The sequence below is a fragment of the Rousettus aegyptiacus genome, unplaced genomic scaffold (assembly GCF_014176215.1).
Source record: "Rousettus aegyptiacus isolate mRouAeg1 unplaced genomic scaffold, mRouAeg1.p scaffold_m13_p_4, whole genome shotgun sequence".
NCBI classification, from domain to species: Eukaryota; Metazoa; Chordata; class Mammalia; order Chiroptera; family Pteropodidae; genus Rousettus; species Rousettus aegyptiacus.
The window spans coordinates 59,359,191-59,381,211 of NW_023416307.1; the positions used below are offsets into that span (position 1 = coordinate 59,359,191).

At 32.9% G+C, this 22,021-nt stretch overlaps 1 protein-coding gene across 18 annotated transcripts in view; it reads left to right on the forward strand.

Moving 5' to 3' along the window:
• The window catches only part of ZBTB20 (zinc finger and BTB domain containing 20), a 736,649-nt gene that overhangs the window by 134,206 nt on the left and 580,422 nt on the right, over positions 1–22,021 (forward strand). For all 18 annotated transcript variants that reach the window (XM_016137771.2, XM_016137793.2, XM_016137756.2 and 15 more), the window contains exon 2: positions 9,047–9,097. The gene's annotated coding sequence lies outside the window, so the exon portion shown is untranslated. The remainder of the gene's footprint in view (positions 1–9,046; positions 9,098–22,021) is intronic.

A 22,021-nucleotide genomic window follows, 5' to 3' on the forward strand; every position in this document is an offset into this window, starting at 1 on the left:
ACAGAAAGTTTGCTAATCCTTGGTATACGAACTTTCTGTAAAAAGCCAAATGATAAATATTACATATATATATATTTATATATATATGTATGTATACACACATATTTATACTGCCTTTAGAAGCATTAGAATCATAATCAAGTGTGTACATAGGTAGAGTATTTATACATTGTATGAAGGAGGAAGTGAATTTGTACTTGTTACTATACTTAGAGTTTAGTCTTACCCTGAATCTTCCATGTTTCAGCAATAAACATCCAAAATGAGATATGTTACACAGTCACAGCCTTTATTCAGTTCCATTCAACTGCTCTTGACATCATAAAAATTAATGAATGACATTCCATAGGTTTAGTAGGTGAATGTAAAGGGAACTGGAGCTGAGAAAAACAATGTTGTTAGTCTTAAGTATCAAGACATTTAAGGTCTAATTCTGTGACCATCTCTTTTGTTTAGAACTCTTCCAAACACATGTCAAATTTATATTGGACCGTTCTGCCATATGTACTTACATTAGAGGCAGAGCATTCTTCAGCCTGGGATTCTAGTAAAAAGAATTATCTTGTGCATGTAGGTTCTTGATAAATATTAATGGATGAAATATTAAATCTAGAATTATTTTGTTTATTTAATTATTTATTCTTCAAGTATTTGCGTGCTTGGTATGTGACAGGCATACAATTCAAAATCCCCAAACAAGTGTTGCCTAATAAAGGAATATAAAGAAGACTCATGTGTTTGCATCCTAGTGAAAGAGGTGTGTGTGTGTGTGTGTGTGTGTGTGTGTGTGTGTGTGTTGGGGGTGTGTGTGTGGTGTCAATTTAGGATTCAAAGTGTTTTGTGTCTGTATGAGAGTATTGGTGGGAACAGAGCATAAGGTTAGGCCTCTGTGTGTTTTCTAAGGTATCCAAATGATTATTATATTCTAAACAGAAATGTAGGTGTCTGAGCTAAAATGAGAGTGATTGAATTGATGGTATCTGAATCAATTTTTGTTGAATTCAAGAGAAGGCCATGCATAGTTGTCTGGGTAGGAAGGAATACGAGAAGAATGAGAAGGGAGAAAGTATTGATGTACTGAGCATGTTTGGAGAAATTGGAGATTCTCATTTGGGTCTTTAGCTCCAAGACTGTGTGCATTTCAGTTATATGAACACTTCTTGACAGATCATAGGCCCCAATAAATATTTGCTGAATCAATCAATGTATATTGGTGTAAAATCTTATCTGATTGGATTGGAGGGCACAATTTCTGCATTATTTGGAAGAGAGAGTACATAATAGAACCAGATTATGGAAGACTGAAAACGAAGCTTTGTGATTAAAATTATGATAGGGAATGAGGTAATAACCAGTTAATTTCTAAATATTTGTTTAATCATGGTATATGAGACAATTTAGAAACAGAAGGAGCTGAGAATGATATCTTATTCCAGGCATACTTTCTATTTTAACCAGGTTCTCACTTTCAGCTGTTTTGGCTGCATTAGAATTAATTACTCCTTCAAGTCCCTGGGCCAATGAAGAAAAGTTGCCTCGGTTACCAAGGTTCTTTATTTTGTAGTCTTACATCTGCATTTCTATTTGCCTTGTGCTGTACTTTCTTTACTGCGTTTCTTTAACCATTTTTCAGGACAGTGAACGTTCTGCCTTATTTCGCCCTTATTGTTTCTGTCTCACTGGTAGTTGCTTGATTGCATTTATACGTAAGGAATAATTCAATAAAAATTAAATGGAATAAATTTATAACTTAAAACTTCTCTGTACAAATTTGAAGGAAAATGCGTTTCTTTTCTCTTGCTTTCCTTTCTTCTTTCTTTTTTTTCTTTTTGTTATCAGCCTTAGCTTTTCATGGGATTAATCAGATTACTCAGAATATAAAGGTTGGTACACTAAAAGCAAACCCTGAGATACAAATTCGTTATCTCTGGGAACACCCAATCTGTCAGTGAGAAGAATATGCCAAGAAAATTTTCACGTTGCAGCTTTGGCCACTGAAGCAACTTGCCTGCCCTCGCTAAAAATGCATTTTACTGTAATATTTCATTTCATAAGAACTCTTTAAGACTACAAAGTAAAAATCATATAATTCGGTTTGTTTCTTTCTACAGACAAATTAGGAATAACAATTTTACCTTTGAGTACTATTGTGATAATATGGCCCATTTATCCTGTTGTCTTGGTTGGCCCTTAGAATGTATAACCATTCAATTTTATATCTCATCAGAACTATTTCCAAAAAGGAAATGAGGGGTCAGCCTTTATTGCAGGGTTCCACATTTGCTGAGATAGTGGTATCCTATTTTTCCATCTGGACATTTGACTCTGGGAAATTTACCATGATGTATAACTGCCAGCTTCACAAAGATGGTGCCAGTTTTGTCAGCTACTTATGAACAACTCCCCAAATAGATATCTCTGGGCAAAACAGTGTGAAGGTTTCTTGCATGGTAGTATAGAAGTGGACTTGTGTTAACTATAAAACCATATAAGAATATTCATTGGCCCATGAAGGACTGAAACTGGCAATGTTGTACGGTTGATAGGAATATAGACTCTGTGGCCAAATTGACTGGGTATGAACCCTGGTTCCTTCACTCAGTAGAGAAGGTATCTTTGGCAAATCACTTAATCTCTCTGTGCCTCAGTTTACATATCAATAAAGTGGGAGTAATGACATCTGATATCAAAGGACCTACCTTCTAGAGTTTTTGTGAGGTTTAAATAAGTAAATGTACTTAAAAGCTCTTAGAACAAAACCTGAATACAGGGAATGCTTGTGTATTTGCTATTATCTGATGATCTTTAGAAGTAAAAGTGAAAATTAAGTAGCTTTCTCTTTGACCTTGACTCCTCTGAGAGTTAGAAAAGTATAAGAAAATTGTTGCCACTTCTAGAATGTGGGATGATTTAAAAACAGCACTATTTTGTTTTAAAGCCCAAAACACCGATAGTGCAATTGTCCTAAAAGGAAACTCAAAATAACCTTTAACCAAGACTAAATTAAGCAGAATTGTTTTTACACTCCCCTTTTAGAAAAAAGGAGACAAATTATAAGAAAAAAAGTATATTATTAAGAGTGTCTTCATAAAGCAAGTTTAAAATCCTTGTTATGTCCTGAGGTCACTGTGTAGTTAGTACAGTCTCCTATGTATTTGTATTTAAAATTCTGTAAAATTAGAAGGCAAGAGGCCTCTGTATGGATTCTTGGCTCCTGGAAATAGTATACAAAATTTCGAAAACATGTATGCTTTTCTAAAGAAAGAGATCCTTGCTTATTTTTTTCTTTCAGAGGGACTTATGACTGTCCCCCTGCAGCACACCCCCCCCCCCCAAAAAAGATTAAGAGCCATCCTCTAAGGTAGCATAAATTTTTCATCTTTAATGAAGACAAAATTATCATACTCATTTACTAAGGCAGAATAAATCTACTAATATATCTTAGGTTTTTAGTTAAAAGAATCAAAACAAAAACTTTATTCACTCTTAGCTGGCCAGAAAATTTAATTAACCAGCATTCCTGGTAATCGATGTTTACTTGCATCTAGCACAATCATTCTTCAGTATGTTAGCTGATCTGGTATTTCATCCAGAGGAAATGCTGATTTTTGTCTACTATTCATCCTTTCTTTTTGTCCTTCATAATTGTTTATTCCTTATAATATGCTTAGGAGTAAGAGCATTCTATAAATGCTTGCTCCAGAAATATTATTATATCAATTTCATTAATATAATTTAGTTTAGAATATTTCTACTCATTCTGTCCAAAGGTATTATGGAATGAAGTATCTGAAAGAGGACAAGGGAAAGTTGTCATGAAGGGAATTTTACTGACCTCTGAAATCTTAAAAATGTTTTTCATTTCTTATGCACTTGTGCAAATGTTTAAATCCATTCACTTTAGTGTTTTTTAATTGCTTTTATTAAAATGGCTTAATAGAATATTTAAAAATAATTGTTTTATGGATCCTTAGAAAGGGTACACATTCCAAGCTCAAAAGCTTTAAAGTTTTCAGTTGAGGGAGATTAAGTAAATAATTCAGAAATGCATTCTGTTTACCTGTTAAAAATTAAGCAGGTTAGACTGTGTACTTTTTATAGGCATTGAGTTTTAATTTATTTATTTGTTGGTGTGTTGGTTTTAAGAATTTATTAAAGGCATTCTGCTATTGGGAAATAAAAATAAACAGAATAAAGCTGCACATAATAAAGGAACGGGCTCGGGTAACTTTTAAAGGGACAAGTGAGAAAGAAATTGATTGGTTTTTAGAGTTAAAAGCAGTATTTAGCACATAATCTTTCTGAACTTTTCCCCTTTGTTTTGAAGGGAAACTGAAATACCTAATAGCCAGTATAATTGAGTCAAGTGAATGATCTTTTGTTGTTTCCCTAGAGCTGTGGCTCGGTGGAATTTGATTTGATTTTAGATGGCTTTACTACGGGGTTTAGTCAGGTCAGTTTTATAGATTCTTGGAAGAAGTTTCCATAGAATATACCAGATTTCTCTGGTGTTTTAAAAACTCTGATCATACCCAAAGCCAGAATGCATACCTCTTCTTTAATTAAGAAGCACCATTATGGATGGACTAGAACTAAATCAGTCTTTTCAATTCTTAGAGGGGATGCATTTTGTCCTCTTGACCATGTATGTACAAGTTCTTTCTGATATTCTTTAAAGATTATAAATGGGTTTTCATTTGCCCATTTCGATGAGATACAACCAAACTTCACATTTAAAATTTTATTTTATGAAGACTTTTTTCTAATTATTGATAGAAAATATCTTTAGCAGTTTCAATTCATTTTGTCCTAATTGTTATTTGCTTACCTTTATTTTTTACTTATTTGAAATTATAACTCCTACTTTCAAAACTGATTTCATGTGGCTTCATCTGTTCTCTCTTATGGTATATTTTGTTTTTCTCTAGTGGTCCTAACACTGAAGTTGATGTGTATTTTATCTAGTTTCTCTTGTAGAAGTATGCTTACTATATAACTATAACTTCAAGCTTCTTAAAGTTTTCTACATTTAAGGCTGCACTTTTCTTTGAAAATTTTATTGAAGGCTACTAGGACTCTCATAGATATCATTATAGGTGGTTGCTGTTCTTTTAAATAAGCCTTAGTTTTCTTTTTTTCTTTCTTTTTTCTTTGTTGTTCTCTTCTCTCTTTCACTTTATCTTCTTTCCCTCCTTACTTCTTCTTTTTAAAAAATTAATCTATGCAGTTAATGGAGGCAGCCTTTACCAGAAATAGGGACAGATAGACATTTTCAAATGGCGTTTTTTAATATTCAGGAAATCTAATAATATAACAGCTAATTTTTTTCCTGCAACATACTGCAAGTGTCTTGTTTTAGTTTATACAAATAATTTGTTTTTAGTATAGAAACTTTGGAAAGAAACTGTAAGTAGAAATATCTCTTCATAATCTTAATAGTGAGAAAGTACTAGGAATAATTTAGTCTATAGGCCCATGCTTTTTCTGATATGTCCATGTTTTTTGTAATACATACACATACATACATACATACAGATCTCCATTTATATATATGACCAGACACTGTGCATAGTCTATATATATGTATGTATTATAAATACACAAATTATTAAAAATTGCTATCATTATTTTACAGCCTGCTTTTAAGCTTAATGGCATATTGCAAATTTTTACTTGCCATATTTAACAAAAGCTTATAATTATACTGCATATAATTTATTTAATCAGTTCACTATTATGAACTATTTAGGTCATTTTAATTTGCATTTCTCATTGCTATTGCAAATTAATATTATTTCATATATATTGTAGCTTGTGTTTCTTCTATTATGAATTGCCTATTTTGAAAAACTTAGTTGTTTTTTTTTTTTAGGTAAAGACTATGAACCCTGTGAATATCCTATACATTAAAATATTTATTTTTATTTTCTGTTGGCTTAATTTTGTTGAAGGTATTTTTGGACTTATAAAAATTTTTTAAGTAGTCAAATTCATAAATCTTTGTGCTCATATATACTACTGCTATGTGCCTCAGAAGGCCTTCTCACCTCGGAGTTCAGAAAGTTATATACATATTTTTTCTCTTTGATTGTTTTACTTTTACATTCAGATATATCAATCTGATTCATATTTTGGTGCTTGGTAAGAGGTAGGAAACAAAAATTTTTTCTCACATAATTAGTCAATCATCTCAACCCTGTGGAAATGCTACCTATAATATTTACTCCATAGTAGAGACCTGTGATCTGTCCTACTGATCTGTCTTTCCACTGCCACTTATATATATATAGTTCAATCTTTTTAAAAAACTAACCTTGTTTGCTATTCCTTTGGCAGAGCCAAAACCTAAAACTTGATTTTTTTTTTCTGTTGTAATCTCCTATTTTGTCGTATTATTATTATTTTTAATTTGAACTAACTTTAAAACTTTAGAATTACTAAAGATAATTTCAATTCAATTCAGTTCAACAAAGATTCATTGATTGTTTGCTGTATATCAGGCCCTGTGCTTGTAATAGGAATACATAAATGTATTAATCTGATGGAAGTAGATAGAGCATGTAAAGGGTCAAGACAGTGGCCTAATATTGAAAAATTTCTTTTTTTTTCTTCTGATTCTTCCTTCTTTTTTTTTTTTAAATCTATGACTTATTGGTTGTAGCCATTTATATATATGGCTTTCTCTTTTTTCTTTCTTTTTAATTCAGAAATGATTAATTATTAAGCAACATTGATTTAACAGAATTAAATTGACTCAGGCATATGAAATATGGTGACTTTTTCATATTCATATAGTCTGTTTACTTTTTCTAATTAATGAACTGGTAATTGTGTCTTCCTATTCTCAGTTCTATAAATGTTTATTGAATTCTTGCTAGGCACCATTTAAGGAGCAATAGGGAAATAAAAATGAATGTCTTTGACAAATTTATAATCTAGTAAGGGAATTTACCATTTATAAAAATAATAGCAACAAAATAAAATAATAGTTACTGAGAATATTGTTTGCTATGTGCTAGCCATTGTACTGAGGAAGGTAATATATATTTCATTTAATCCTTATAAGAGCCTCTGTAGTCCCCCCAGATATTTTTTGGACTATCTCCCTCACTTCACTTAGGCATTTTCTAGTGTTGTCTCCTCTGAGAAGCTTTCCTGTTTTCATCTAAAATATCAGCCCATATAACTCAGTGCTGTTACCTTATTTTGTTTGCCCTCATAGTTCTAATTACATAATATTGTAAGTCTATCAGGGGATGTTTGCATCCCTTGCTAGAATGAATTTTGAGTGAAAGACTATAAACAATGGGTTGTATAAATCTGGAGAGATGCAAAGGGAAAATTTAAATTTAATTCATAATGTCTTACTTCTTTAAGCCTAAATTTCTTTAGCTGTAAATATATGGGGAATTAATATCTGTTTCATAGGTTGGTCAGGCTGTCCATTCTTTCATTCAATATTCATTGATCTACCACATGGCAGACACTATTCGTGGAAATGGGGGATACAGTGAAAAGATAGTGCCTGACCTTATGTCACTTTCATGCTAGTGAGGGAGACAGAATATAAATAAAGAAAAATTACTTTTTATAGCATATCATTTAGTGGCCAAGTTAATTTTCTCTCAAGTGTCCTTTACCTCATCCCTGCAATCTGAATATTTTTTGTTTCTTTTCCATTTCTAGTTATCCTCTGTTTGTCCAGCATTAATGGTTCATATCTCAGTCCTCCTAACAGATTCTAATTTTTAGTGCCTCTTCTAAAGTTTGCTGTTTGCAGAATATGTGTGATGTTCATGTATCCTGAATACGATAGAATTATCACCTTCTTTCTCTGGATCCCATTTTTCTATTAGTACACCCTAAACTCAGATTTGTTTTGGTTTCCTGGTATGGTTTGTTTGATTCTTTGTTTTCCATTTGTAAAATATTATTTATGTATATTAAAGATTCAATCAACTAAAACCCTTAGACTTTTTTTTTCTTTTTTCATTTTATTGGGTGTTTTACTATAGACATACTGGTTTACAGGATTAGCTTAGGTTTCTGTATACATTTCCATTCGTAAAACTGCTTTTGAGACTTTGAGTGACTGAATCTCTGTGGAGGTTATTAGTAAATATGACCTCGAGGTTATCATTGAGATTTCATAGCAAATTTAGGTCACATTCCAAGAACATGCAATATCAAACTCGGTTTTTTATAGGAGAGTTGTTCCTAGTTAAATCTTTTTATATTCAAACTCACCAAATAGGCTTTAAAGCCACCTCAACATCCTGCCTGCTTTACTGCCCCAATTCTCAGCTTTGATTCAATAATATCAAATGCATTTGAATGGAAAGGAATTTAAAAGTGACTAATCCATTTGTTGAACATCCCTGCCTCCAAATCTCAGTAGGAACCTATTAGCTTTGGCTGCAAAGACAGGAAACATAAAGCCATGGTCTAACGTCAAATACATTAGATACTGTAGACCAGTTCAAGCTCTTTTGAACATGTTCTGCTCTGTTCCCTATTTCTTACCAACCCATTTACTTTTCATTTTCTTTGGATTATCTTTTTGTATGCATATCTCTCCAACCTCACTATTTTGAGTTTAAGGCCTGTATCTTACCTCGTATACTTTCTAATTTACGAGTGCTTACCAGTATGTTGTACATAGTAGGGTTTTGCAAAACCTCAGATATGTCAGAATAAACAGATAAATAGGATAAAGACTATCTGGGATTAGTATTTTTAATTATAAAAATATAAATGTAAAAACCTTTATTTGTGTAAATTAAGAAAACTTCTGATAACACTATAATAAACCTGTTCTCCATACAAGCCTAGAATAGTAGTTTACATTATATATTTGTGCTACATTTTGCTGAGTACTTGTACTGCACAGACACAAATGAATGTGGTAGCCATTTTTTTTTAACTATACATATTAGTTGACATACGCAAACTCAGCTATCTACTTCTCATGACTAGTCATAAAGATATTATGGAAATTAAATTATTTCCTTGGCAGACTTCTAATTTTAAGTATTTCTTTTTACAGTCACACAAAAGAAGTTTTAAGAATTGCCCTTTGAAACTCTGAAGGCTGGAGGTAATGTACAATGATATTTTCTTGAATGGGTTTTAGCTTCTTGAAAAGTTTCATAATATTTAAGACTGAGTTTGCTACCTGAAGACTTTCCTTTATTGCCCTTTAACATATTAAATATCTTTTTCTATGTCTGTCTAAAAAGTAATCTGAAATCGTAAGTCAAAAATGAAGAAAGCTTGTGTCATCTCAGAATATCTCGGCCTAATTGGATGTTACCATATCCCTTCTCCCTTCTGTATGAGAATGTTTTATGGCCCCTTCCCTTCTTAAAATCAGTTTGAAACTCTTGATTGTATACCTTGCCCTTTTCTTAAATAGACATATTGGCTCAAAGCCAAAAAGTCCATACCTATTTGTCATAAAGAAGAGCTTTACAAGTACCTATAAGAAATAAAAACACATTTGTTGGGAACAGCAAAACCATTCAGATGAGATTTAGTGGCTTCTAAAGTCCAGAATTTCAGGCAAGAAGTTTACAATAGACTTTTGTCACTGCATCGCGTATAGGAATTGAAAAAAGTTTCTTAGACAAGAGGGGGCTGTAATTACTTTGCTTCTTACGTGCATGGTTAGATCTTCCAGTGAGAATAACATGGTAGGGTAATTTATTATAGAGGAATAAAACACAGATTACATTGGAGGGGGATGGGATGGTGTGATCCAGCCATCAGTTTTGTGAATACATACACTTAAGCATGTGTGATAGCTTGTTTTTAATTTCTTTACACCAGTGCATACCTCAAACATTCCGTTTAGCAGTGGGATATGCAAATTGTTCCAAATGCAGCAGCAGTACTTTCACCTGAATGTCAAAACTGTCAGAGAGCTTTAAATCAAATCTTTATAACATTAAATAAAAATAAATAAATAAAAAAAAAAAAAACAGCCAGCTCCAAGACTAAGGCACCAAACCCACTGCAAAAACTTGATTCTCAAACTTTCAAAAAACTCCTATATGTCAACAAGCTAATGTCAAAGTTCTAACTCACCTGCTTTCTAATTTTAACCTTTTAAGGATTTTATTTTATTTGGCTTAATTACGATATTTTCTACAAATTAATGATAAATGCCTTGATTAATAAAACCAAATGTCAGAGAAAATGACAACTTGATGAAAAATTAATACTCGGCAGTATTTTAAGGTACAGAAGTACTGAAGATGTACTCTTAAACCTCATACTTTATCAGCTCTTTTCGAAGGTAGGTAACCAGAATTCTTCTTGTCCCTAGTTTTCATAGCTTAGTTTACATATGTAGACACTTTTTAGCAATATAATTTTCAACAGTTGTTTTTACTACTAGCTAATATAGATAAATATATTCTTAATTTTATCTCTCCTTTACCCCATGATATTATTTATTTTTATTTTGCAAAATCAAGGTAATATTTTGTATTTTGGGTTAGTTATAGAGATGAAGCTATGATACCATGAGTCCAAATAGCAATGTGTGTGTGTTTCAAGAGATCATGGTATAAAATGGAGTAATCGGCAATTGGCTGTCTGCTAGACTATTAATTCATTCGGTTATTAATATTTCAGCTGTTAAATTTAAAAATTATTCAGTAAAATAATACATACACAGAGAGAGCACAGCTTTTCAAAGAGAAACAGATTTTAATATAGGGATTTTCCTTTTTAAAATATATATTTTTCCTGACATTTCATTAAAAGACCTGAATATCAATAGACTTATAACTTGCATTTTTTCCCCTGTAAATTGTTGCTTAAATTAAAAAAAAAAACCCTGAAGGATAAGAAATATGACTGTTTTATTTTTCTCTTTTTATTGGAGATCATGGAGTTGAAAGAGGAGTTGAAAAAGATTTTTGAATATGCATACTTAAATATTCGATTAAATGATATGTGGAAATGGTACTATGCAGTATTATATTCATGTTGTTTTTTTATTTTCATATTTCACAGATAAAGTTGCCAACCAAACGAGGGAGGGCACAATGACCTCTTCTGTGTTATGTTTTTGTTTGGCTTGGTTGTTGAGGGATGAAAAGACCCACATAATATACTGTCAGTAAAATGGACTCTCTTTGACCTTCTGTTCACGTAATGACATGATGATCATACCTATTAACAGAAATTTTTGCCACTTTTTTTCTATAATATACTGAGAATTTCCAGGTAGTTGTTTCAAGCAAGTTGCTATGCATAGTAAGATAAATAGAGGTAAATATTGGGCAATATGCTGTAAATATGATATATGCCAATCACAATGGGAAACATTCTTTAGTGGAAATTGCTAGCACTATTAAAAACTGGAGATGGATTGTGCTGAATTGTCCCTTAGCTGGCTATAGGTTTTATTGTCTTTGTGTTTTGCCTGGTTCCAGGCATCCAGTCTGTACTGGCAAAGCTGCTTGATGAGGAGAGGCCACCAACATAGCTGCCCTGACGGCTTACATACCTGCCATGAATGATAGATCTGTCAGCTAGTTAATCATTGCATTGTAACTGTCTATTCCATCTTAGCTGATCACTGTCCAGAAAAGTTTAAGTTCCATTGTGACAGAAAGCTTCTAATATGTTCCTATAATTGTGTTTATTTGTATGCAAAAGCATCCATTCTTCTTTTTTCATATACCAGTAAATAAGACATGCCCCAATTCTTTGACAGTTCTTAAATTACATTTTAAAGAGTGTTTTTTTCCCTTTGTTTATTCTATTCTTTCATCAGTCTACTTCCAAATGTGAATCAATTAACTTCTATTTATTAGTTACAAAATTTGATTAGGGAAATACTAATATCTTCCTCACAATTCTCAGCTATATAAGTTTTAGTCAAGATTCTAGTTGTTTGGGGTAAGTGCTATAAGAGAATAACATCCTTTCCTTAAAATGTCTATGAAAAAAGGAGATAGATTGAAAAATAATCTTAAAAAGGCTTTGGCTTAGTATATTACATGTTCGATCCTAGAAACAGGGACAACAGACTCGACTTTACACAGTTAGAATTACTAGTTTCAGGGAGCTGTGTTATAATACTCAGTTTAAACTTGATGCTTGAATTAATACGCACAACAATCACTTGATGTTCTTTGAAGAATCTAAAGCTCATGGAAAATTAAAGTGTTAGACTATCTCTTATAAAAATGTGTTTTAATAGATTTAAAATATATAAATATCCAATTTCAGTACTTATAATTAGACCATATCTTCTCTCCACATGACTTTTTAGCACCTTTGGAAATAGTGTTCTCTCCTTTAGGCCTACTGTATTTTATTATACAAGCTCAAGTAATTGAGACCTTACTCATTTGAAAAGATTAATGTAGTTTTCAAAATTGCCTAATGTATAACTTAAGTACCAGTAGAATGATCAGTTCTTTTAAGTAGGATTCATTTACCTTATTTGTTTTCTCTGGAAGCTTGTGTTTATTAATTGAATAACCTATGATCATGAAACACACTGATAAATAGAGCAATCGAAAGGTATCAGGAGAAACCATGAACATTGTCCATGATGTGTAGAGGATTTGTTTCTTGGCTAAATGCTTCTTTCATTTTTCCTCCCTACCTACCATTCCCTCAAATATCCAGATCTCTCTTTATATTCTTCAGTGATGACAGGATGTTCTTTATTCCTCTAATGAAGTGGGAAACAGATTAACATGCTTTCTTCTTGGGAATCAGATTACCTATTGTAGTTCTACTCAACATATCTTTGTAATACTCCCCAACTCCTACCCACAGCTAATTAGTGACTTTCAGAATTAGGGAAAATCTTGGTTGTGTGGTGGCTCTATATTTACCAATGATCAAGGAAGTGTTACTAATATACTTGTCAGTATTAAAAAAAAAAAGAATTAAGTAAATAAAGGGCCAGATGGTCGAGCCCAGGACCTATCAAGAGCCCAGTATGTGTGGGCTGGTCCAATGGAATGACAGAAACATATTCCGAGGCTAAGTGGAATCAGAGTAAGGCTTTCCCTTATAAAAAAGGGGTCAGTTTTCAAATGTGTTTTCTTATGATGTACTGATTTACTTGTTCAGATATCATTTGTACTAGTAACATTTGAGAGCATGTATTTCCTTGTACATCAAGAGCCAACAGTGTTTACATGTATCAGAAAAATCTCTTGAAACAGGACTTAGTGGCATCAAAGTAAAATAATTACCATGTAAGCATTTTCACTGGTTCAGAGAAGAATCCTGTTTTGTTCTGTCGCAAAAAAAAAAAAAAAAAAAAAAAAAAAAAAGCCTTTTTTTACTGTTATAACTTTCTTACTACATTTTATTCTAATTGAATATTTTTGTCCTCCAATAGACTCTGTGGTTCCTGATATAAGGAATCTGGTTATGTAGTGGCTGTAGAACAGGGCCAGATGAGGAACTAGCAAATATTCTATTAGTGTGTTGTTATAATAAAAGCACTATAATAGTGGTTATAATAAGATTAACCTGAATTAAGAAAGCAAGTTTCCTTCCTTTCTTATGATTGTCTTTTCATGTATACATAATGTAACCATCTTGTTTCACACTCTAATTTCCACCTTTTACATTTTTCATCTATTTTAATTTCATCTTATACATAAGTTTTAAATCTTTCTGGTTTCTAGGATAGATGGATGGATCAGTGAATTTCTCGATAGATAAACTGACTAAATAGAATGTACATTTTTTTTTCAGATTTTTCTCCCCACAATCACACAAATAATGCTGGAGAATATTAGTTAACTGTAGGCCTCTTACCTTCCTTCACTCCATCCATTCTTTCTATCCTCCAGCAAATATTTATTGGATTTCTGCTGTGTGCCAGGGACTTTCCTAGGTGTAAGGTGTAACTACTGAACACAAAAGACATAGTCCTTCCCTTGTGGAGCTTACAGTCTAATAGGAAAAGAAAATAAACACATAAGTAAACATTACAAATGTAGATATATAATTAAATGATGAATTTTGCCGGACTTTTCAATTCTCGCATGGGTTAGGGAACTGGCCTGCAGTGGAGGAATTATCTTCAAAGGCCTGTTTTATTAATAGTAGATCACTTCTAGATTTGAAAAATGCAGGCAGAGATTTTTTAAAACATAATTCAGACTGTTTTAAGGTTCAAGTAGCGTTGGGATGAAGATAGGTGAAGTTATGCTTGCTTTCAAAGTGAGTAAGAAAGAAAACCGTTTTATAAACATGGCTTGCTAAATATGATATAGATGACATCAAATCTCAAATTGAAAAATCATGGGAATTTATAACATTTTTTTAAATTACAAAAATTCATTTCTTTTGAATATTGTTTAATAGTCTAGAGTTTACCTGTGAATTGGATTGTAGTAATAGTGATGGAAGAGTAGGTGACAGAAATGTGTATTTTTCCTTCTTCTCTTTAGACATGTGTGGAATATTTTTGTGTTCTGATCAGATTGTTTATTATGCTCCCTTTGGATGTGTGTACTGTTTGGCCTTCCTGCCTTGCATGCTCATTCAAAGGCATTCCAAGTCATTATGCTGGACTTCAGCCTCGTTCAGTAAAAAGGCCATTTCCTCTATCAGCTGTCCACTTGGACATACATTCTTTTTGCTTTCAAAAAGATTTTATATGCATTCAGAGTATATTAGATGGATTTGTCAAATTACTCACAGATAATCAGTTTTTTAAAGTTATAATTTGAGCTATGACCTCTCAAACTGTGAATTATAAGGTTTGACCCTTTGATTCACTGTTTGACACAGCAGCCATTAATTACAGTTTTTAAAGGACATTTTATTTCAGTTAGAATTTGTATTATGAAAACAGTTTGAGTATTTTCCTTTTAACTTTCAGAAATAAATGCTGAAATATAAATATATATATGTATATATATTCAAATATAATAGTTGGCTTGCATATGCATGCTATACTCAAATGTATTTATGCATATTTCTAGCAGTACATTAAGTCTGTTATGTATATCTATAGTGATTTTAATATAATAACCTGTGAGATATCACTAAGATTATACTTATTTTGTATAACTCTGGTTTCTGCCTCACCTCCTTTCCCTAAACACACAGTTCTTTCTACCCACACTTCAGTGTTTGCTGTCTTCTCAACACTATGTCCTGCCATGCTTTGTGCCTTTGCTCTTACCATTTACTCAGCCTTCTGTGGCCTTCATGTGGCCCAGAAAATGCTGTGTCACTGGTAGAGGCCTTATTTATCCTCCACTACAGAATCAATACATCTTCTCTTAGTGTCTACTTCATGTTTACTCACATGAATATAATACTTATCATTTGTGTCATAGTTTTTACTTTCTCCTATCTCCTTTCCCAAATGGTAAGCTTGAGGGGAGGGAATATGTCTTCTTTATTTCTGTATTTAGTTCAGGACAGGTTCTCAATAAATGTTTATTGAATTAACTAGCCTATCAGACTTACAGAAACTGGATCATCAGTTGTACCCAGAATTTGTCCACAACACAAACGGCAAAAAAGAATCCTTCAAAAATTGCATACTAAATTTCCTTTGGTTACTACGTGATAACCTTTAGGTTTGGGTATCTGTTTTGGTGCCTATTTTTATAGTTCAGTAAGGAAACAGGAGGTTTTTTCTATTGCAATAAAGTTAAATACATTTTAAGACATAGAGATTTTTACTGAAAAAAACAAACTGTCTTTTGAAAATAGTTTTAGATCTTAACACCTGAAATAATAACATTGAAGGATGAACGCAGAAAGTCTTAGAAGTGCTTAGTACTCTTTAACTTTGCACAAACCACTATTGATGATTTTCGTTAGTTTGAAGTACCTTCTTATATGCGTAGACTTACCCAGGATCTGAAATTTAGGCAGTAATTAGCCTCTCAAACGGATCTGTTTAGAAAGCATCATAAAATAATAGCTGTCTTCCCAAAGAAAGATGCAGTTGTGTGAAGGCTGCACTCATTTAATGGTGTCTCAGCTGAAACAGGTGCCTTACTTGCTTTGTTCTCCAGGAGCCGCATTATAGGTTTAAGCACTGAGTATACAGTACACAGTGGCACTATTAACAAATCAGAATGAGGCCGAGGGAAAACTCATCTAGGACCCACACACCTAAATGCAGTTAGTAAACAGAGAAACTAACTCTCATTAAGCATAATTAAACCTAATATTGACTGTAAACTGTTACTTACCTTAAACTTCTCTGTAGAGAGTGTGAAAAGGGATTAACCTAGCAGATTGGGACATTAATTACTACCTCTTTCATATTAAAGTTATCAAGAAGGGCTGTATTCATAAATAAAACATAGAAGGGGTTGAGAGACTAAAAATATGTAAATTTACTTTATAAAAAGGAAAGAAAAGCCCAAATTAAAAAAAAAAAAAAAGTGAGTGAGCTGTGAGCAATGCCAGCACTAGAAAAATGGAACTCTGGCTAATTACTACGAAAAATAGGCTGAAATAATCACAGAAATATGTCCTTGCCTTTTGACTGACAGAATCTGCTTCACAGGAGACTCCAGCTCAGCCGAGTCCACCTTCTCATGCAGAGCTTCCTCCGCTGCTGAAAGTAACATGGGGTTTGAAGAGAGGATAAAGGGACTTGAGAGAAATAGAATTTTCCTTTCCCCCCCTGTCATTAATGGCCCTTTATTTATGAAATTGATTATAATGATCGTATAAATGTTGTTTGATTTGTCAGCAAAAAGGCATAACGCTGTTTTTTGTTCAGTCAAAATGGTCTGGTAACTGGTCTCCTGCTACTATTTAATAATCTCCTTCTTGAGTTCAATCTAAAGAGTATGTTGTGAAGGATATAAAAATGTCAGCTAAATTTAAGATCTACTGTTAAGTTTTTATATTATACTTCTGCCCCAAGGGGGAAAGCCAGGATCTGATAGATAACAACTTAAAGAGAAAAGCAAACTAATGACAATAGAAACTTATCTACCAGCCTTAGAATCATCTTCAAAAACTATCAAACTGTTTGCCCCAATGTATGCTGTTACCTATTACTTGTTTTCTATTTCCTTTCCAATAAGAAACAATATACCCATTTATGGACTATCTTATTACTTCACCAGGGCGGGGTTCTCATTTTGGAACTGAATCCTACATACAACCTTGCTTGTGGTTTTAGTATTTAAGCAGAGTTTAGGCATAACATGGTAGGCTCCTAACCAGGTCTCAGTTCTGTGATGCTAAAATTTATCTTTAAGGTGCTCGTGAGCACTGACTGGAGTAATGTAGTAGCTGTGCAGGTAGAAAAGGGAGCCTAGAAATGAAGCCTGCAGCATGTAATTTTTTTTTCAAAGATATGTTTTAATTATAGAAAAAACTCCTGTTTTCCCCCCAAATTTAAAGCTAGTTTCACAGCTCATGAGGTGAACTAATAACACAGAAATGATTAATGGACAAAAATCTATCCTTCATTCCTCCCATTGAACAAAAATTTGCAAACTGGTTGGATGACAGAAGATGAACAAAAACAGTGAGAGTAAGAGTACTTCTATCCTCTGTTCTTGTAACAATCGTGACATTACGAAATAACCATAACAATGGCACTCTTATTAATCAGACATATTTATACAGAATTAGTGTTGGCTTCTGCTCTATATTACCTTTAATTTTACATGAACTTTTATTATCTGTGCATATCAGAAGAGACATGGTAAATGAACAAAGAAGCTCTGTTATGAGACAAGTATTATTTGACATTTTGGGAAGCTCTTATTATAGGGTTTCCTCTTAAGTGAGAATAATGGGAAGGTTGTCATTAGTTGCACCATTACAGACACTAGGGATTTTTAAAAACAGAAATGGAGCCGACTTTTTTCCTTGAAGAAGATTCATCAGTTAGAACAATTAGAATGATCCAAGACTTCTAACCAAGCCTTATCCCCATAACAACCTGGTTTTATCATGTGAAACAATGCCCCCATAAGGCATCTCTTAAAACAATTATTTTTCACTTGGTTTACAGAGCTAGCTAGCTGTAAGTTTTTATTTTTTATTTGTAAAAAGGTCATCTTTAGACTTCTTGAAAGTCTCCAAGTGAACCAAAATGTATAAGTCTGGCAATGTCTATTCCCCGATGTCTTTTATTTTTTCTCCGAAAAGAGGGCACCTCTAAGTTCTTTTAAGGTCTTCTTCCCAGGCCTGGGACAGGTCTGGCTCAGAATTGTGAAAAAAAGCATGATTATGGGTAATATTGAATCTCCTCTTAAAATCACTGGGCCTTTATTTTCAGATTGACCAGTTGTCATGTATTTGTTTTGTCTACAGCTTGGAATAAAATTTTAAGTGCAAAGAATAAAAATAATACTGTTGAAAAGAAAATAGGTGAGTCAATACAGCTGCAATGCATCAGCTGCCTGAATAAGAATAGACTCTCAAGGTGGAAAAAGTGAGATTAAAATTACCACCTGTGGGGTCTTTTCAAATTATCCTCCCCACATTGACTATTATTTGTACAGATCCTTGTCTAAGACAAAGACACTAAAAGCAGCTTGACCAATTGATAATTAAGCTTCTTTTAACCTTTTAAAGTTTAAATGTAGAAAATGGAATAGAGTTTTTATCATCACAGAATTTTTCCCTACCCCCATCATATCTTCCTGTTTTATGTTAACAGATAATGAGTTTGGGGGTTCAATGAAAAAACAAACACAACCCCCAAATAACGTATAAGCCCTCAGGAATTAAAAAGGCTGCCAAGTTTGCGGTTTAAACACATGTAAAAGCAAGCCAAAGTTTTTGAATGAGCCTTGAAAAAAATCATTAAGCTCCTCTTAATCACCCATTTATCCTGTATAGCAGTAGAAAGGGGCAGAACTGTTTTGTACCTTGAAATAATACTTAAACTGAATTTAAAAAAATATTTACTTGCTTATTTGTTTTAAATTTCTAGTATGCATTTTAAATTGGATATTAGAAGGTAGGCAATGTGATTTCACCTATGGCCATTCTACTATGTCTAAGAATAGGGACATTAAAAAGCTATTTAAAATAGGAGAGATCATCCTTGTCTGGAGTCAGGATTCCTTACCTTTGAACTCCAGGATGAAATGACTTCTCACTTTAGTGGCATTAATCAAGCCATTCATTTAAGACAGGCTCACTGTATATAAATAACTTTTTTTGCTTCTTATAAAGCACTTATTGCCCAAATAGCACTTGAAGGTAGTTCAAAGCAGTATATATTTCCAGAGATTATGAACTGTGGGAGCAGAGAATATATCATTTATAATTTTATATTCCCTTTAGTGCTTTGGATATTTGTTATAGGTATGCAGTACATTTTTTAGGTGATTCTTGTTTTAAATTTAGACAAGTTGAGGTCAGTGAGGAGGGTCACCAAATTCAAAGGTAGTTGAGTGAACATTTTTTACATCAGAATAAGATTCATCTCAATTTTCAAATACATAAAATTTTCAAGAAAGTAAATTCACCTGTGACTCACAAATCAGTAGTTTCCCCTAGTTCACTTAAAAAAAAAAAAACATTTTTCATTCACTTAAAAAAGCATTTATTAGTGGTAACTATGTGTGAAGCATAGAGATATACAAATGAAAATACAGGCCGTCTGCTCTCAACAGACCAATGAGCTGTTGGAGTCTCAAACACAATAGAATTCTATAAGTATTAATACCTTAAGAGGGGCCTAGAAAAGTTACTATAAGAACATGAAATCTACTTCGGAGATCAAGAAGGTTTCATAAAGATAATAGTCAACTAGAGATTTGAAGGATGAGTAGGAGTTTGAGAAATGAAGGGCATGTGTGTGTATCTGTGGAAGTGGTTGCAGTGGGCAAGAACATTCTAGGGAAAAGTAACAGTGTGCACAAAAACCCAAAAGAATGAGAAAGCCTGGCCTATTCAACAATAGTAACTGGTTTAGTATGGCTGCACCTTAGGGTGGAAGTAAGAAGTAAGGCTAGATAAGTAATGTTGGTCAGATTATAAAAGGCCATTGGATTGGATTTTATCCCATTTATTGGAAGATGAATGTAAAAGGATATAGTCCAGAGTGCAGAGATATAATCTATACCACATAATGATTAAGTAGGTATAAAGGATGATAGAGTAGTCATGAATGAGTCAGCTTCCTGTCTTTGGTGAGTTTTAGAGTCATTTATGAAAGACAGAAGATGCCTTTAGCTCCTGCCCACTCTCTTTTTCCAGTCTACACTCAAATTTCTTCCAAAAATTGTTTATATTCTGTTTCCATTTCCTCACCAATCCATTCATCAATTCACCTCGTCTGCTTTTGAGCTATCGCTTCACCAAACTAACTTTTTTTATCTTGCTGACCACTTCCTCCTTTTTGAAATGCTTTCTGCTTTTATTTTTCATGGCATCATACTCCCTGATTTTCTTCCTATGTCTCTTGTTATTCCACTGATATCCCCTTTGCAGGTATATTCTCTCATATCCAGCCATTAAATGTTGGAGATACTCAAGGCTGGATCCAAAGAACTTCTGTTGATGTGTAGCATTTTGGACGTCTTTATATTCATATCACATTTAAGTGTCTTCAGAGAATGTACTATGATTCCTTTAAGGTTAGTTTTTAGAGGGCGTGTTTCAAAGGTTATGTTTAAGTACATAGTCTTGCATTGTTCATTACTAGTAATATATAATAATCGACACATGCACGTAGGAGAACTCATACAATAACTTTTGTTCTAATTTAAATGTCATCAAATTTTCCTGATATTTATGTTGTAACCTTGGGCAATTATTAATCCTCCTGGAATCTGTTTATCAATCTAAAATATATGGGTAGTCATCCAGCTCTAGGATTCCATGTGCTGTGGTTTGATATTTTACTATTTGAAGAGGATAGTGAAATCTAAAGGATGTGCAGGTTACAAAGGTTACAAAAATGTTTACTTGCCTTTTCCATGTCTGCACTCCACACTTTGCTTCTTATAGCCAAGGTAATTCTATGCTTGTAGAAATACATATTTCTTATCCCATGTTTACTTAAAACTTTTTTGTACAATTTTTGCTATGAAATTTTATGAAAAAGCTTTTTGAAAATTTGAATAGATTGAGTATGCTGGTTACGACAATTATAGGTGCTTATTTAACCCCCGAGGAAGCACAGATGTAACAGGCTCAATTAACCAAGTGGAGCTTAAGTTTTTCAGCAATCTTACCCTTCTGCACATATTTCCCTTGTTTGTCCTTGGTTACCAAGCTACTTCTAAACCTTTGTTTGTGATTGGGTCACATTGCCAGTGTACTTTCAGTACTCTAAAAATGGCCCTTTAATGATGGGTTAGTCAGATATTTGGGGCACAGTTTTATTCTTGATCAACAACTTGATGCTAGTGATTCATCTACATCTAGCTTATTAATTAATTTAAGAGCGAACATTGTGTTTATTATTATTTTGAATCTAGATCCTCCCAATTTTTGTGAATCAAAATATACTTAAGGCATATTTTTCCCTGTATGTGTGTGTATGTGTGTGTGTGAATACATATTTTTTCATTATTAATTTCATAAAACCAATCTGAATTTTCCTACTTATTGTTAGCTGACTTATTCCCTTGGCATACAAACAAACAAACAAACAAACAAAACAATAATAATTTTTTAAAAACTTTGTTATTGGTATTGGTATCCCTTGCAAATCAGGTCTCATCTTTCTATTTATTTATTTATTTATTTATTTATCTTACCCACTATCTAATGAATTTTTTTCCTCCCTTTGGATATTTTTTACTGAACACTTCCAATAGCAACCTACCTGGATTTTCCCTCAGACCTACTAAGTGGTTGACCCTAACTCATTTGAACAGTCTTTCCATTTAAAATGTAAATGAACTTTTCTCTTATATTTCCTTGTTCGTTTTAACATTTAACTACAGTATGATAGTCACTTTTTCCCCTTTCCTCCTCCTTGATGTCCATGTTTTTGTTCTTGACATTTTATCTAATAAAATGTTTGAAGGTAAACTTTGAACAACCTGTGTCATTTCTGCTTTAAAAACAT